Here is a 17587-nt window from a genome sequence, read left to right as displayed (position 1 = left end):
TTGCAAAGTTGGTTTGCTTGACTAACCTATTCTGCTGTTCATGCCTTAAAACTAAAGGATGCATATATCCTGCTGTAATATAGTCATACCTTTTTCATTTCATTGGTTTTTATTGCAACTACTTTAAATGTATTCACTATCACAATCCTTATAAGCATACATGGCGCATAATCTTACTGAAGGCCAGCTAAGCAGGCACATGAGATACGGTGTACAAAAAAAGAGTGAACGCTTCTCGTCTTCATTTTATATTTTCCGTCAGTACGCTTACAATTCAGCTTACAATTCGTAGAAGGCTCTTTACAAACCAACACTAAATGCGAGCGCACTAAACACGTTAAGTGCTGTCTGGTGAACTGTGGCACTTGTATCAAACTAGCGAACGAAGAGCGCCTGCTTCCTCTTGCAAGCAGTTGCAATCCCTTGGAAACATGGAGCGCGATGACACTTCATAATGCAAGCAAATCCGACATTCAAACCTGAACACTTGTGGCAATCAGGCTTCTTTTATGCGCGAAGAAACTGTTCCTATTAGTTGATGAGATAATAATAGTAGCAGTATCAATTACGCAAAGCCGAACATTGGGCGAGTTGGTGCAAGTTAACCATGTCGAACTGTAGCGGCTGTAGTGCATGAAAACACACGATCGGTTCCTTCGCAGAAAACTTTTTTCTGCTCGCGCAGCGATCGCGGATGAGCCTCTTGTGCCGCAGTTCGAAATGTTTATCACGCTCCGTATCCACACGTAAGAACGGCAGCATAGCTATATGATCACGCTCTCTGATATGTAAATGTCACAGGTACGCCGACATTTCAGACTAGCGGAGCACAACTCGAAATAACAGAGATCGCTACTTACTTGTCGTGGCAAGGCAGCGCATTGCAGCACCTTCGCTCTGTTTCGCCCTCGACGTCCGTCAATCAAGCAAAGGCAGTACTAGACGTTCTCTGAGGCAGTCACGACGAAGTCGCTACGGGACACCGGTTCACGGACTACGTTGTCCAGTGGTTGTCAAGACGAAAGCTGCATGTGCTGCATGACTCGCGGTCTGCTCGCGGTCATCGTCGTTGGCGCAGAGACAAGTGACGTACGCGCTCAGCCGACACCGACACCGGACACACCGGTCGGCGAAGCGGCGTTCCAGAAAGCTCCGCCAAGATGTGACGGCGCCACCATCGAAAATCCCTAGAGATTCTCTCCCTAGGTACCTAGCCGTCGAACACAAAAGGATTTTGTACGTTTTCTAGACGCTCGCACTAGGCGAGGAGGGTGCAACCGGGAAACATCATGGCGGCACGTCCGCTTCCGCTGCGGGAGATCCGGTTCAAAGGTAGAGGGAGAGGGTCGGCGGAAAACTCATGGAGTAAAGTCCCTGGATATTTTTGGGAAAGTACCGTCTTTCTTTTAACCGAGCCACCACGCCGAGCACCCTTCTCTCGCGCCTTCCACCTCCCCGCTTAACGGGCCGTCGCCAGGGAAACGCGCGCGTTATCAGCGTGACATAGCATTCTTGATAGGAAAGTGGCGCGAGCTGAGTTATAGCGCCGGCGCCCGCACGGTGGCCGTAAGGTTTGGACACTTGGGAGAGGAGGGTTGGACACTTCGGAGAGGATATCGAGAAGAGTGTCGCTACTTTCTGTATTAAGGGACTTTATCATGGAGGGGCTTTAGGCGCCCCCTGTCATTCGTACAATGCAATACTAAACCGAAACTGAAACACAACATGAGCTTGTGCAGAGGGCACGGAGGAAGACAAGTTTCAGCGCAGTCGCATTTTCAGCGCAGCTTAAGAAACTAGGGTCTTTAAAATTGCGTATCTCTGTATTTTCTATTAAAGGAACACACCACCTAATATTACCTAATGATGTTGCGCCTCAGATATGCGTAATATTTACTTTTTGATCGACAACATTCACAAATATGAACAGCCATACCAGTTCAAGATGGGTGGGCAGTAAGCAAGTGGTTCAACTTTGGCCGGGTGGCTGAATCGCGTGACGTGCCGACGAACAGAAAGACAGACAGAAGGACAGACCAAAATTTCTGCGTTTAAGTTCCCCAAGAAAGACTATCGTCTTTAAAAATTTCTACCTACGCCCCTGGCATTCACCACCGCAGCATCACGGTTGCTGCTCTAGCTGAGTATCCTAGTGCGATTTCAGAACTTTCAGTTGCGTCGCTCCTATCACTGTACGTAAATCGATTAATCAAAAACGCTTAATTGATTAAATCGATGAAATGCAGGGTGTACATCAATGATGATTAATTGTATTGTTGGACACGTTGTCCATTAATCTATTAATCCTTCATCGATATTACCATCCCTAGTTGCGAACTTTGATGAGCGCTGGCGATTACTTTAAAACCATAATAAAATGTGTTCAGGGGTACGTTCGCAGGAATACTCGGTCACATGATGATGTACGTATGTAAGCAGGAGAATGGCACTATGCAAAAATCTCAATTTTTAATTCTTACTGTCTGCTGCTTTCTAACATAGCAATAAACCACCGTACTTAGGGGTGAGAAAATGGTGGATATGTCGGACATCTCAGCGCATCGCGTTCTTTTTGTTCTCTTCAGGTGGACTGCTGTATGAGAACATAAATCTGTTGCTTTTTCACACTTGTTTGTTTTCCGTGCGTTTTGCGTAATATATCGCTTTGGAGCAAAGACGGCCTTTTCTCTTGTTGTCACCAAGGTAGCCACCGCATGCTTTTTCCAAGAGCCGGTCCTCGGACTGTTCTTAGATTACAGGCGAACAGTCCAAGCAAGGGGGACATCAATGATTTTTAGTTCTTTTGCGAGCAACAATAATTATTGTATTCCGAACACCGAAGTGCGCGCCTTGATACAAAGACTTAGAACCCACCGCGAACAACGCGCTCTAGGTGTATGTCTTGCGTATAAGAAGGCGCTTACATGCATGAGTTCAGGCCGGTCTATTGTTAAGACGCGTAGTGCAGCTGCCCGTGTGTCTACGATGCATGTTGTTCAGGTTGAAGGCAGCCGCTTTATTTTCGAAGGCACGTTAGCATGTCACCATGTTCTGTCCCCTGGACTGAAGCCCAGCTGGGTTAACAATAAAGTTTGCATTGATCATGGCATGGGGAGGTACGTGCGGTCACCTTCGGATATATAGTGCTCGCTTTTCTTCGTTATTTTTTGCTCACTTCTCTTGGAAAAAGGGCGATGCACTACAATCACAATAATAAAGGATTTTCAATGAACAACTATCACACTGTGGTCGGCTATGGCTGAATGCATTACGAGTCAGTGGTATACGAGCTGTAGTTATTCGAAGATGTGCGTTAAATGTAACGGCAGCAGATCGCACGTATTGTGGGACTTAATGTTATGCGAAGCAGCCTGCGGGAAGCTGGCTACGAAACAGCGTGTGACGCTGAAGCAGGCATCACCGGTGTCATTGTGTAAGTTTAGTTGTGCGCGTGATGCGAGCGTACTGGGCACACCGGCAACGCCATGACGCCTAAAGGCTATCCTTTATGGCAGGTACGTCAGCGCGAATTTTATAAATAAGCTTAATGCTACTTCGCGATCTACGCTCAAGCATATCTTTAGGCATAGCAACTTTCTGGCTCACCTAAACCGAATTACAAGAAAGGCTAAGCATTCTTGGAAGGAAAAGGAAAGAATAGAGGTTTAAATTCGTGTAGCAGCTGGTTCACAACGACGTAAATATAAAGACAACCGTTAAAGACGGTGTCAAAAACGTAGCAGGTGGTTTCCTTGGAATGCATTGTAAGAAGTGCGGCTGCCTTCCTTTGTTCAATACGTGCAGAATTGTGGGAAGAAATGGGAATCAGCTAACACGCCAGACAGGCCTGTAGCCAGAAGGGGGGCGAGGGCTAGAGCCTCCCCTGGAGCCCTACCCCCCCCCCCCCCCCGAAATTTTGGTGAACTAGGTGTTTTGCCAAAAATAAATAACGAAAATAGGTGTTTTTTTTCAAATAGTCAAGGTTTTCAGCAGGTGCCCCCCCCCCCCCCGAAAAAAATTCCTGGCTCTATTATCTGACACCAGATAATAGAAAAATTCCTGGTCCTATTATCTGACACCAGATAATAGAACCAGGGGAGATGGAAACTATGGGTGAGAAGTGCATTAGCATGCCGTCTATCTGGCTGACAGAAAAAGATTTAGATTTTCTTTGTGCCCGAGTAGTTGCCTTGTAATGTTTTGTTACTTCTGCGCAGCAGATGTGCTGATATTTTGCTCTATAAATAGTGTTGGGAGCACAAAATAATATTGAAAGTAGCGCTATTTGTGTACGTGTGCGTTCCTTCTTTGTGTCGTCGTGTCCAGTGCGCCTTTACCGTTCTTAAATATGGTCTACCAACGAGCCGAGGTTTGGTTCATTTTTATATGTTAAGAACCATGTAGGCCGCAGTAGACGCCGTAAAAAAATCTATGGCATCACAACGCGGCGTCTCCGCGTGGATTTTCTTGTTGCGCTTTGTCTCTCTTCTTGCTGCAAGTGTTGTGCTTTTAGTAGTGTGGAAGGGTAACTACTAAGACGAGCAAAATTACGGGGAATGCTTAGAACTTTCTCAGAATGTGAAGGCGAAAGCCTAGTTGGACCTTCTGTTGCTCTGCTGTTGAACTTTCTGCTTACCTGCTGTTGCGGTAGCGGCCGCTCTCTCCACCAGTTCTGCATTCTCAGAACAACTGCGTCGCATTAAGGCACTAGACAGTTATCGTGCACTCCTCCCCTCTTTCCTACCGTCTTCCTCGTTCTTTCCTGTTTAATGAAATAAAGAATCACTCACTCGCATTAAGGGCCGCGTGTTGCTCTCGCCAGACCACTGCCGCAGCTTCATCCATAGCTGCTTCCTCCTGACGGTTTTTACGACGAGGAATATTTCGAGCTGCTCTCGCCTCCTCCGCCGTGGCGTACATTCTCGGTCTACCCAGCCCACGAGTAAGGGCATGGTCACGTGAGTGCGTGCTCTTTTTTTTTTAATTTTTAAGTCACGAGAAAACCGCAAAAGACGAAGTGGACGCGCAGCTGACACCGTCTCGTGGTATTTTCTGTACCTCACACGACCTTGAAACATCGAGGTGTAAGGCTTTTGCTTCAAAAACGTCTTTCTCTTGTGTCCCTTTATGTTCAAAGCCGGCTGACTAGCCTGCTGTGGAAGTGGGGAATGTTGCGATTATTCCGTACATCCACGACTTATCCTACCAAGTAAAAAAAAAAAAAAGGCAGGACCACGTGCGAATGCCGAGGTAGTGTTTTCCACTAATAAACACGGTTGGACAAAGAAATGTGAGAAAAGATTCGGGGAATGCGCTAAGGCAGTAATCTGTAAACTTCCATTGACATGCTAGTAATAATTATGTGGAGCAAAGCGGAATGGGTCTCAATGAGAGCTTCGAAGAGCACCAGTTGTAATTATAAAAGTAAAAGAAAAGCCGGGTGGTTTGCTTCATGCAGGGTGCCGACATTGTAAGAATGATGTTGTCAGTGCAACTAACCATAGCTGTGCGCCCCCGTATTTCAACATCGTTCCATTGTTGGAACTAGCAGAAGTGAGTTAACACGCGCAATTCTAGAAGCAGAAATGGTGGCCAGTCTTCGGGATAAGTGCCGTTTCGACGAAGCCTTATAGATCGTCCTTCCTGTAGGCAGCTAACCTATCTGCGTAAAAACAGGTGGTGCTTGCAGACCGCGCACTTGTGATGATGGCTGCAAAAGTGGTGCCTATAAATGTCGTTCTTCGATTCCAAATAAACATTGTTGAAAACGTGCGCCTGTGTGTCCCACGTCATTGCGTGAACTAAGAGCTACACTATAGTGTAATACCAACACGCCACTGTCGCTACGTTACTCTACCGTTATACGCAGAAAGTACGGCTATTAATTTATCGATGTATTTCACGACAAAAAAATTCTGAGAGTCCTTCGCACTATCACTGAGACCACTATGAGTCATTTCATGTTGTTGGTGCTCCTCTGGCCACGGGGCAAGAATTATTGAGGAGGCGAAACTGCGCTCGCTCGGGCGTCCTAATAAAAGACAGTTATAAAACAGTTATAGTTTAGCGCTAGCGTGGTAGCGGGGATTACGGGAATAGCGTTAGCGTGCCGCAAACGTTCGTGGCGGGCAGCGCGTTTTAGTTTAGCGGGATAGCGTTTACGTGCCCAAGCTGGGACGGTGGCGTCACCTAGCGGAGGGTGAATGCGTTAAAAAAAACTGAAAAGAAGAAAACTGAGAATTCTGGCCTGTATCCCCGCATGCAGCAATACTACTACTTTTTATAGTGGTAATATAGGTAAGTATGAACCCCGCACCAAAAGAGAAAACATTTATGTTGCAGATCTGTTTACATCGGTCTTCTAGTTAGGCCTAGTCTTAAGGATTGCGTCATTGGATGTTGTTATTTCGTTTGATGATGGCAGTATCGCAAGAGCCAACTTTCTGAAATAATTAGGATTGAAGCCTGACCAACATACAGTCTATTTTCTGGAAAAGTTTACCACAATCGACGATACATTGCTGATAGCGCTGCCTCACAAAAGAAGCAAGGCAAGACAGACGAGAGGCTCCTAAGTGAAAAATTGACTTTGGCAATGATTACCAAGCTTGTAGCTACTAAATAAAATAGTTGAATGGTGTTTGTGGCAAAGCATGTTCGCTTTTCAGCTGTTTTTTAACCTTAAACTCGATTATCTCAGAGCCGTGTTTTTTTTATTATATAGTTAAGGTTTCGTTTTACAAATTTTCAAAGATGCAAATAAACTAAAATTTAGGTTCTAGCGTTTGTATGCACCGCGGGTACGAGGTATTCATACTGTTCATATATATCCACTGTCTGCATGCACTGGTGCGTAGCGCTGACTAAATTATAAAGATGGTGTATCTTCCAGCGGTTATGACACTCGCTTTCGGAACGTACACACCACGGAGTGGTACACACTAAACATTTTACGCCTTTAAGGGTGTAAAAAGGGCGTTAATGACATTAATACCCTTTTTCGCATTGTACGTACAATGCGAAGGAGGGTGTTAGTGTCATTTACACCCTTAAGGATGTGAAATGTTCAGTGTGTAGGGGCCCGTATTCAAACCCGCGAAAAAAGAATTATTTTGTTTTATTCATTTACGTCTTTATGGTTCGGTGGTCTTATGTGACAGACAGACACACGGGCGGACAGTGCTCTCGTTGAGTCGCCAGAAAGATGCTTACGTTTTTCGAGGTGATACCGCAAACTGGGAGTTCTAGAAACTGAGCGAGCTCTTGCATTGCTAATAGCGCACTTTCCTGCTTGTATTGTGTGCGAAGCATCTTACTTCGTTGTACGCACGTGTAGAACACTTATTCACTTGTTTCTGAGCGATCTAATACACCTGTTTTGTATCGCTTCCTGGTTTAGCCGGTCGGTGTTTTTCTCGGAAACATGCACACATCCATTCCTTGTAAATGACGCGTTCAAATGATAACGCAGAACAAACACTTCTGCACGTGTGCGCTCATATATTGAGCATGGACTTTTGTTCTTCATAAACAAACAAGTACTTGTGGGTCAGCATAGAATGCATTTGTTTATTGTCCCCGGCGATGATTCTCTTGTTCAAGCCTGTTTACTTTGTCAACGCATCTTTGAGCGGAAAAAGCGGAGAGTTGGAAAGAAATACAAAATAGTCTGTTCCGCTTTAACTCGACTGTAGCACAAAGGTGGCACTTATTAGGAGTCTCTAGCCATGTATTGCGGCCTTCACTTGTTCCACGTAGTTTTGTAATGTTTACCGTCACGCATTACAGCATGGTGATATCTATTCGTCGGGAAAGGATAAATTGCTCCATTTGCGTAGCATCAACCACGCGAGCTCGAGCCTCGCGCTAGAACGACGGCTGTGCCCACGGCGCTTTGCGTACCTACTTCACCGCAATTTATTTATTTATTTATTTATTTATTTATTTACGATTGCGATATTCTGTATGACCTATTGCGATGGTTATGTCTTGGTGCATTGCGATGGCGGTCTTGAGTGACCCAGTGTAGCGGAGGGCGAAGGCGAATTAGCATTGCTTGATAGACAGGGTGTCTGGACGAACAGTACTAAATGCTTTTTCACGACCGGCTGCCAGACCTGCATAATCGAAGCTCTCATTAGTTCCTATATAGAGTACAGCTACACGGACGACGCCACCGCCTTCATTGGTGGTTTCACTGAAACTCTGTGTGATATACAGATCCCGCTTAGCAGAAACAAACACGTGACGTGTGGGGCAGACACCACAAAGACAAAGCAGGCTCCCCTGTTAGTATATAACCTATGTGTAGCCAGCGCTGCCCAGGTGGCGCGCCTAAAATGTACAAGCTGCGCCGCCCTGGCGAGCTAGTTGAGAAACAACCAGTAATACAAAGCCGCCGCGAGGCGTACGACGGCACGTTTCAACGTGCCCTCATATACCTCGTGGCACGTTCAAACCAGTTCAAACGCGTGCTGAACGTCATTCGACACTACCGCGGCTTTTGCTCGATGTGCGTCGTTTTGTAGGTACTTTGGAACGCGCAAGACTAGCGAAGATCGGGACACTTCGCTGCACTATGGCTCAGCGGGCGAGCAGCGATGCCACCGATTATTCTCCGCTGATGTGTGCGGACGGGTACCTTCGCGAGAGTGTGCTGTCGAAAGGACGGAAGCTGTCATTGGCCATGAGAAGCATGTCTATGACGTGGAAGAAGCTGTTTTTCGAAGAGACAGCGCTTGTGACCTTTCGGCGAAGTGCCAAGCACCGCACGACGTAAACTTACAGGTAAGTGTGTTCAAACAACGCTAGCAAGCTTGACGGTGTATGCAGTGTGCTCGTTGTGTGCGCGCGCTTGAAATAAAATCAGTGCCTCAGGCTGCACTGAGAACATTCGGCTCAGTGAGTGACAGCTGTTTTGAGCGAGCATATCACAATTACGTAATCTGTAGTTACAGCTCTCGTACTATATTACAGAAGCTGTTTCGCTGCACGCTTTGCTTTACGGTGTAAAGACTGCGATACGAGCATTTACTGGGCACATGCAAGCCGTTACATATTTTTAACGGCTTTCATGTGCCTACTAAATGTTCGTATCGCAGTCTTTACAAACAACGTTTTTGAAGTTGACGGTGAAGCGCGAAATAAATGTGAAAAGGCCGGTGTAAAGTAGAGATCAGTGGTGTTAGCGGAAATACAAACACGTCGCAGGTCTCGTGCTTTAACGACGTCTACTCGCCATCGACTGCAGACCGTTTGCAAACTTGCGATCGGGCGTCGTCTAAGCCTGATACTTAAAAAAAATGCCTTTGAGGAACCTAGTGCTAATTGACTTCGTGGTGGTTCCGAGTTTGACATGCAGTGTGTGATCAGCAATGGAACATGCGTAGACAACGGTTTTTCTAACGGTCATGGACTTGTAACCGGTGTAGAGCTGTGCACGTGACAGTGACTTATAATACTATTTTACTCGAATGTAACGCGAGTTTTTTTTTTCTAGATTTTTGCAACCTAAAGTCGACCCTCGCGTTACAATCGAATACGAAATTCTATTTTTTCTTCCTGGACGTAATGAAATGTCACACCCTGGCGTACAATCGTGGTCATGTTACAATCGAGTAAATACGGTATGTTTAATGTACGGCGCGATGCTTACGCAACCTAAGCTGTCATGTGCTTTCTTTGACTTTTAAGGCCAGTTTCAAATAAAGATTTGTAATGTTTCCAGAGCGCCAACCCATGTGCATCGGTGGAAAGCAAGGCGAAAGGGAGTCTACTACCTGTTAGTATATAACCTATAGATATTTGGCTCCTACAGATTCTGGGGTCCGCTTGTGTATCTTTTGCTGGACCACCTAGCATTATCAGTGTCTGCTGCGTATTCATATTCAACCATATATACTTCAACACATTTGCGAATTATGTCTTCAATGTTTTTTTTTCCCGACTCGTCGCCGCCATTGCTGAAGAGCGCGATGACGTCTGCGAACCGTAAGTTGCTGAGCAAGGGCGTAGGCAAAAATTTTTTTTTCGGTGGGGGGGACGAGGTATTTATGCACGAACATAAATACCTTGTATTTATGTTCGTGCATGCGTTTTTATATGTGAGGGCGTATATATACATAAAAAAATGAACCCCCCCCCCCCTTGTCCTTGCTACGCCAATGTTGCTGAGACAATCATCGCTATTATTTATTCCTATTTGTTCCCATTCTAGTCGTCTAAACGTGCAGTGAAGAACAATGGAGAGATTGTATCCCCTCGTCAGAACCCTTTCGCGATCGGAATTGGTCTGCTTTTCTTGGGAAAGAGCAGGGCAGCTGGGGAATCTGTAGTTGTTGCCTGTAGTGTTCGGGTATGTGTCAAGAACTCTTTGCCAACACAGTAATTCGAGAACGGCTGCTATCTCTGCCGAGTCGAGTCCCTTTTCGTAATATATGAAGGCAATATAAAGGTTTTTTTTTTTTAAGTGCGGAGGACTTCAGGGGTCCGGGCTGTCGTAATACATTCAAAACCATGTATAAAAATTGGAAAGAAAGAGGAAACAAACGAGAAATATTGAGAGAGAAAGAAAAGGAAAAAAATAGGAAGAAAAACAGAAATAAATATAAATAGGGGAAAAAACGCAGAAAAACCTGGAAAAAAGAAAAACAAAGAAAGAGAGAAAACCGAAGAGAAACAAAGGAGGCTGCCCAGCTCCGCACATCCTTCAGGCTTGGCACTGCTAGTGCGAGGCTACCTTAATTTTTCGTATTCGGAAGTTTTCTCTGTCGTTGCATTGATCCCATGAAGGTGACGCACTGAAGAGTACCCTTACCTGGAGCCAGTATGTTCTCTAGGTTGATTAAAGCTAGATGCGTCTGTTACCCGAAATCACCTACGTGAATATTTTGCATAACGCTGGAAGTAGACTGTTCGGTCAGTTGTTCTTAAAGTCTTTTACGTCTCCATTTTTGTGTATTGATAAAATATGTGCCTTTTTGCAACTCGCTGGTACAGATGAACTTTGAAGGCATAATGTTTAGTGTCACTACCAGCTGAAGATCAGTGCAAGGAAAAAAAAATTCTTCATATATCTTACGGTTGGCGACGCACTCCTTCTCTAGCACTGACTTCCTTATCAAACGGTTGTTACATTTTCAAGGCCAGGGCGAAGAATGTTCCTTCCCGCCGGCTGCGATCTCGTTTCCTCCGTAGACTCACTATCGGACACTGGATTACAAACAGTTGTCATTGCCTCTTATCACGTGCCCTGCCGTAGTAGATTGGATATCCTTGTTGTTGTTGTTTTTTTTTTTTTTTGGCTGCAGTGCATTCCACAGGCGTTTATTTACTAAGCCGCGCCGACTTCTTTTCCTTGACTTATCTGTTATGATCGTTATGTGTTATGATCGGAAACGACACATCACGAGATTTGAAACACGCATCTAGCAATGCTTTCGCAATGCATATCAGATGTGCGTTTTATTTTTTCAGATTACTCACGTCATTCAAGCATCACTGCACTAAGAGATCGCGCCGAACTTGAACCCTTATCTCATCGTCGCCAAACAGCTCGCCTTTCGCTTTTTCACAAACTATACCATCATTCAATTCTTTCTGACGATTTCTTTCATCCCCCTGCAGTCATTTTTCCTTGCCGCAATCACCAGTACAAAGTCAAACGACCCATATGTCACACTCATCGTTTCGCTAATTCATTCATACCACGCACTATCATTGAATTGAACCATTTATCATCGCACGTAGCTACCGAAAAAAACATAACGCAATTTCAAGATCTTCTACGCACTAAGCGCATTGTCTAAACGGGGTGTCCTACCTAATTCATTTCTTTTCACCTTTTTTTTCTTTTTCATTTCGCATATTGTAGCGGTATTCCTTCTGTATTGTGTATTTCATGTACTCTGTTTGCGTAGGCATTCGGTAACTGCCTACTGTGCTTGCACATTTTCCTTTTTTTTTACCATTTGTGTCTAGTTACTTCAGTATGTTGTAGTTTGCATTTACTTCATTGTCGTTGTTGTTGTTGTTGTTTTCTGACTATGCATACCAGCCAATTGTCAAGATTGTACTTTTTACCGTTTTTCTCACTCTGTTATTTTTCCCAATTTATTGTAAAATGTCCCCCTATGTAATACCCTCGTTGAGGGCCTTTAGGGGTATTTTGAATAAAAAAAAATAAAAGATGATACAGTCGGATGTAATCAGATGATGCAGTGTGATCAGATGATACAGACTGAGGGGATGCAGTCAGATCATACAGAACTAATTAACCCTCTAATGAACCCGCCGTGGTGGTCTTGTGGTCATAATGCTCGACTGCTGACCCGCAGGTCGCGGGATCGAATCCCAGCCACGGCTGCCACATTTCGATGGATACGATACGCTAGAAGCATGTGTGCTTAGATTTAGGTGCACGTTAAAGTACCGGAGCGCTCCACTGCGGCGTACCTCGTAATCATATTTCATGATGATGGTGGTGGTGAGTCAGCCCTTTTTTATGGACACACTGTATGACTCGAAAGAACACGGACAGAGGAGAGGACACCACGAGCGCTGACAGCTGGTCTATTGGTTCGCCCCAGAAAAATAAACAAGAAAACTTCCAATACAGTCCAGCGCATGCGCACATGTTCTTCACGAGAAGAAAAAGTGAATTCAGAAAGAAGTGTACCACTGCCAAATAAACAGATTGATTTGTCGATGACGCAATCCGTGCCTCTTTTTCTACGAAGAACTACCACCACTTAGCGAGCAGGGGGGCGATCGGAGATCTGTTCGTTCCGCTTGTTCGTTCTCCTGGGGAAGAACAAGCGCGCTGATTGGCTGAAGCGGGAGATGCCACTCAAGGCCGGGGGGTGTCGCCATTTCTTTTTTTTTTGCTTGATATTTTCTTTTTTGGTAACGTCATATCGCGTCATAACGAGCATGTCGTCTGCTACAAACGAACGGATCGCGAGGCCGTTCGCACGCGTTCTCTCGAGTGAACAAACGGCTTCGCACGGCATGATGCGGCGGTTGCGGCTGTCGCAACAGCTGATTTTCAGAAAATGGCGCTTGCTACGTGTGCTTCTCTTGCGGTTGAAGTGCGAGATGCGTTTGAAGCCATGAGCGAGTGCGGCGTCGCTTTCGGTTCTCCAAACGAACAGTGCGAACGAAATGAACGGGCCTGCCACTGGGCTGTGGTCTTACGCGCAGGGACTTAGTTCAAAAGCGCTACCAGCTACTGCCACGTGTCCTCCCGGTCCTCACTCGTGAACGACGGCCCCAGCGGGCGCGACGGCGTAGCTATCTGTGGGTGCTCTTTTATAAAAGCCAGCAGAAGCTCCCTTTGACGATCCGACACCCGGGAGCCAAGCCAGACTTCCGGTGGGACGACATTTTGAAAAACTGCGCCAACTGCTACTTTTCTGTTTCTTTTTTCGCGTGCGCGACTTAACATAGCAAGCAGGTTAGAAAAACTAACACCAATAAATATCAGCACTCAAAGTTATTGCTGTTTGAGAAACTGCTTGAGCTTGAAAAGAAAAACAATATCTTTTCGTATAACAACTGTATTTATTAGAAGGCGAGAAACACTTCGTTTTGAAATATTCGGTCCCCTTGCCGAGGACAAACGATACGCGTCTACTTCCGGAAAGCTCGCCGCTCACAGCTTGACGATTGGCTGTCGTCTTCTTCTCGGCGGAAGAGAGCTGCGGACCGCCCACTTTTGTGACGTAACACCGCCAGAACGAACGCGGAACGAACAGAGAAATCCGATACCCCCCCAGTAGTATCTTTCTTTATCCGGGCCATTACTTTACTTGGTATATTTACTTGGTCAGTGTCACTTCGCACTATAATGACTTATCTGCGTGTGAAACAGTTTTACTTACTTTGTGATGGGTGGGAAGCTTTAAACCACCCACTCGTTACGCAAAGCGCAATGGTGCGATACCAGTTGTGATTTTATGCTTCTACCGCGCAATATTACATCTGCTAATGTAACACCTTGTCCGACATGACGACCGTACAGTGTCTTTCTCCGAAGGAAGGCTCTTCAAGCACTGGCTAGGTTCTGTAGTAGAATACTTGTCTGCCACGCATAATACGTGGGTTCGATTATGGATCAAACCTTGGCTTTTATTTGCACCCATAGTGATTTTTTCTGACGCACGACACCGCATTTTCTGTGACACGGGCTCTTTGACACTAAAGCGATAAACAATGAAATGTGAGTAGAGCACACCTTCAGTTTAGTTGTCGGTAGTTGGTTCCTCAATGACATGAGTGAGGCTTCAGCGTAGCACGAACGCCACTATATAGGTACTACGGTCATTTGTCCGCGCTTAAATAAAAAAAATCACAGCATATCCACGGAGTGAATGGTGATGAGTGGGCGAAGCTGCGGAGGTTCATCGGTAAACCGTGAATCTTCCGTGAATTCTGCCCAGTACATCATCACCGACGTGAGATCGGGCGCGTTTATACTAAAGGTTCGATGAGTTATGACGACTTGCAGCTAACTTTAATTTTACATGTACGCTGTGAATTTTCATTGTTTAGAAAACCATTGCTTTAGAAAACATCTGGCGTCTTTCTTTAAGCAGCTGGCGTCTTTTCGTTTTGCTTTAGAAACATCTGGCGTTCTTTCGTTTGCTTTTAGAAAACATCTGGCGTCTTTCGTTGGTTTACTTCATCAATCAACGGCGTTTTGAACAAAATTTTTATTGTTTAATCACGCACAGGAGAAATCTCACCAGGCACTACCTTGGAGGTAAACAATGGCTGCTAATGGGAATGAGAGAGAGAAGTCGGCTTTTAGCTAACACTTACACTTCTACTTCTACTAACGTTTCCTACTGGAACATGCCAATGGCTGCTAATGGGGAATGAGAGACAGAAGAATTCGGCTTTTAGTTAACGCGCACGCTGCGAATTTTTTATTGTTCAACAACGCACAGGAAAAGTCTCCCACCGGCACCACCTTGGAGGTCAAGATCTGGTACTAGCGTTACGACTGGTCACGCACTACTACGACTACGAGGGACGAACGGGTGCCGCCTTAAGGAGCTTCGCCCCTAAAATTTCGAAGCCGTCAAGCTGAGCGTGGCGTAAAGGATTCGGCATTGTGGGATTAATTACAGATATATTGAATCACAAAAAGAGAAAGATTCAGCGATCAGAGCAAACGGATAAAAATAGCTTCAAGCGTTCGGTTTCGCTACCGTGCCAGTCCTCCCGCATGTTCGCACGAGAAATGTAGGAAGGGAAGCTACGCGTGTGACTCTTTGTTCAAGCGCACACGTGCTATGCAACTTGATGGCCGCGTGCTTTCTTCTTCCTCGCCTCCCGAGTGGCCCACTATGTACAAACGATCGGTTAAGGGAGAGGGCAACGACGTGCGGACCGGAGGTCGTTGCCTCGAGATCTGCTTCAGACGATGCCACCACTTCGAGGGAGATAAGCGCCAGACCCTGCAGCACCAAAGGAGATGGTGCAATATACTCGCGCGTTGCAACAACGCGCAATGCTTACAGTGCATAACCGCTTCCTTTAAGATTATATTGTTTTCTATAAGCTGTAGCATAGCCAGAAATTTTTTCAGCGGGGTGGGGGGGTTCAGCTATACTTTATTCATGAACTTCAATTGACACTTTATATTAAGATTGTCGTACTTCAATTAAAAATGGGAAATAACGTCCCTTATGCTTTCCTTAGCTTCATTACCTGCTGGCTTCACACCATTATGCCTAAAAAGAAACACGCCCCTTTTTTCTTTCATGAATTTACGTGCCAATTTAGTCGCTGTGCAAGCACGTTTATCGCAGAAAGCGTTAGTGTGTCTGGGCTGTTCATTCATTCATTCATTCATTCATTCATTCATTCATTCATTCATTCATTCATTCATTCATTCATTCCACCTGCGGACCTCATTGGTCTATCCAAGAGGGACGCACGAAAGCATGGACATCGTGTAACGCACAGCAATAACGCACCTACATTGTCACTACGTCTCATTCGCTTTCAAAAGCACCTTCGTGAATCGTCCCTCCGAAACATTCTTCACGAATCTCTCCACCATTTCACGTGCCGTCGTCACCTTTCTGGTCAATCTTGGATCCATTAGAATGCGGCGCTTAATGAACTCAAACACATGGGGCGAGAACAAGGACGGGAGCTGCCTCTTAAGTCAATCTTGGATTTTTCTGCTAGTAGAATTTATCGATACTTGTAGAAGGGTGCACAGTTGGGCGAGTTAGTGATCAAACGTGATGGAAAGTTGGTGGGCAAATTCTTAACGTTGAAAAAAGAAATAAGGAAACATGACAAGCACTCGTCCTGTGTCATTCCCTCCATGTTGTGTAATCGCTAGGCGCAGACCACGCCTGAACGCAGTGGAAGCTTTTCGGGTGTTTTAGAAGGTTATGATCAAATTGCGCATCCGACGCCTGCGTTCCATTTCATCCTACAACTTACGCGAGCACCAGCTGATAACGCTGAAATGTACCATGGCACACGTGCACAGGCTGACGCGTTTCGCCAAGATCGGATCATCGACAACGACCTTGCTCGCAGTTATTATTCTACTGTTAATGTTACATGCTTGTACTTTAAGCTTTACTTGCTTTGTTGCGCAAAAGTTGGCCCAATAATACTTCGATTGAAGTATAGAGCAGTGAGACCAATAATAAAAGTTCGAGGACAAAGCATGTGTTCGTGACTTTATTTATGAGCTTGGTTTCTGACGCAATCTACGGCCACATACGGTAGTGTTTCGCACTATGGCCCATAGCTGATGCAATAGTGAAGAGTCTTTGCGAAGGGGAATGCACTGCGCTAGCAGGCCTGTGCAGTGTATGCGAAGTCAGCAAACGGTCATACACGTTGAAGCTTTTCGTTCATACAAAAGGGCCCGTTGTAATGGAAATGAAGTTCAGTCCAACTCACCCAATTTCCAACTTTACTGAACCACTACAAGGTGCGATGTAACGTAAAACATTCAGCATATGAAAATGCTTCAGTGTTGCCGGGAAATATATCCCGGGCGTCACTCGGGTGGCCAAAGAGCACACTTGTCAGTATTTAACGTGGGCCTAGGTCTCCACTCTATACTGGCACTATATCCATTTACTGGTGATGACGTCGATACCTTTCGGGTAACGCCCTTTTAAGTCAACTCTATAGAACCTTCTATAAACGATGACGCAGCTGACACTGTTGTGTTTGTGGATGCGTAATAAGCGGTGACCACATTATCACTCTACAAATGACTACAGGTCGTCATATCTGGGGTCTTTCTGTGACATTTTTTTCGTGGTGGATTTCGTGGCTGACATGCGTCAGTCTTTTTTTTTTATGTGTGTGTAATAAATGTGCATCATGGCTGTTGTCCGCCAAACATTATTTCTTGTGTTAACGGTAGCTTAGTGAAGATATTACATCTCAAACAAATGCACCAGTGAATGAGACAGAGTAATAGTAATACACGCCGAGGAGACCCCGCAGTTGAGGCGTTGCTCTGCTAAGGGCACGGGTTCGAAACCCGGCCACGGCGGCGGCATTTGAATTCGGCCAGAATGCAGTAACACCACTGCATTTA

The sequence above is a fragment of the Rhipicephalus sanguineus genome, chromosome 2 (assembly GCF_013339695.2).
Source record: "Rhipicephalus sanguineus isolate Rsan-2018 chromosome 2, BIME_Rsan_1.4, whole genome shotgun sequence".
In the NCBI taxonomy this organism is placed as follows: domain Eukaryota; kingdom Metazoa; phylum Arthropoda; class Arachnida; order Ixodida; family Ixodidae; genus Rhipicephalus; species Rhipicephalus sanguineus.
The sequence above is the reverse complement of the archived record's forward strand: the minus strand, read 5'-3'. Positions refer to the sequence as shown.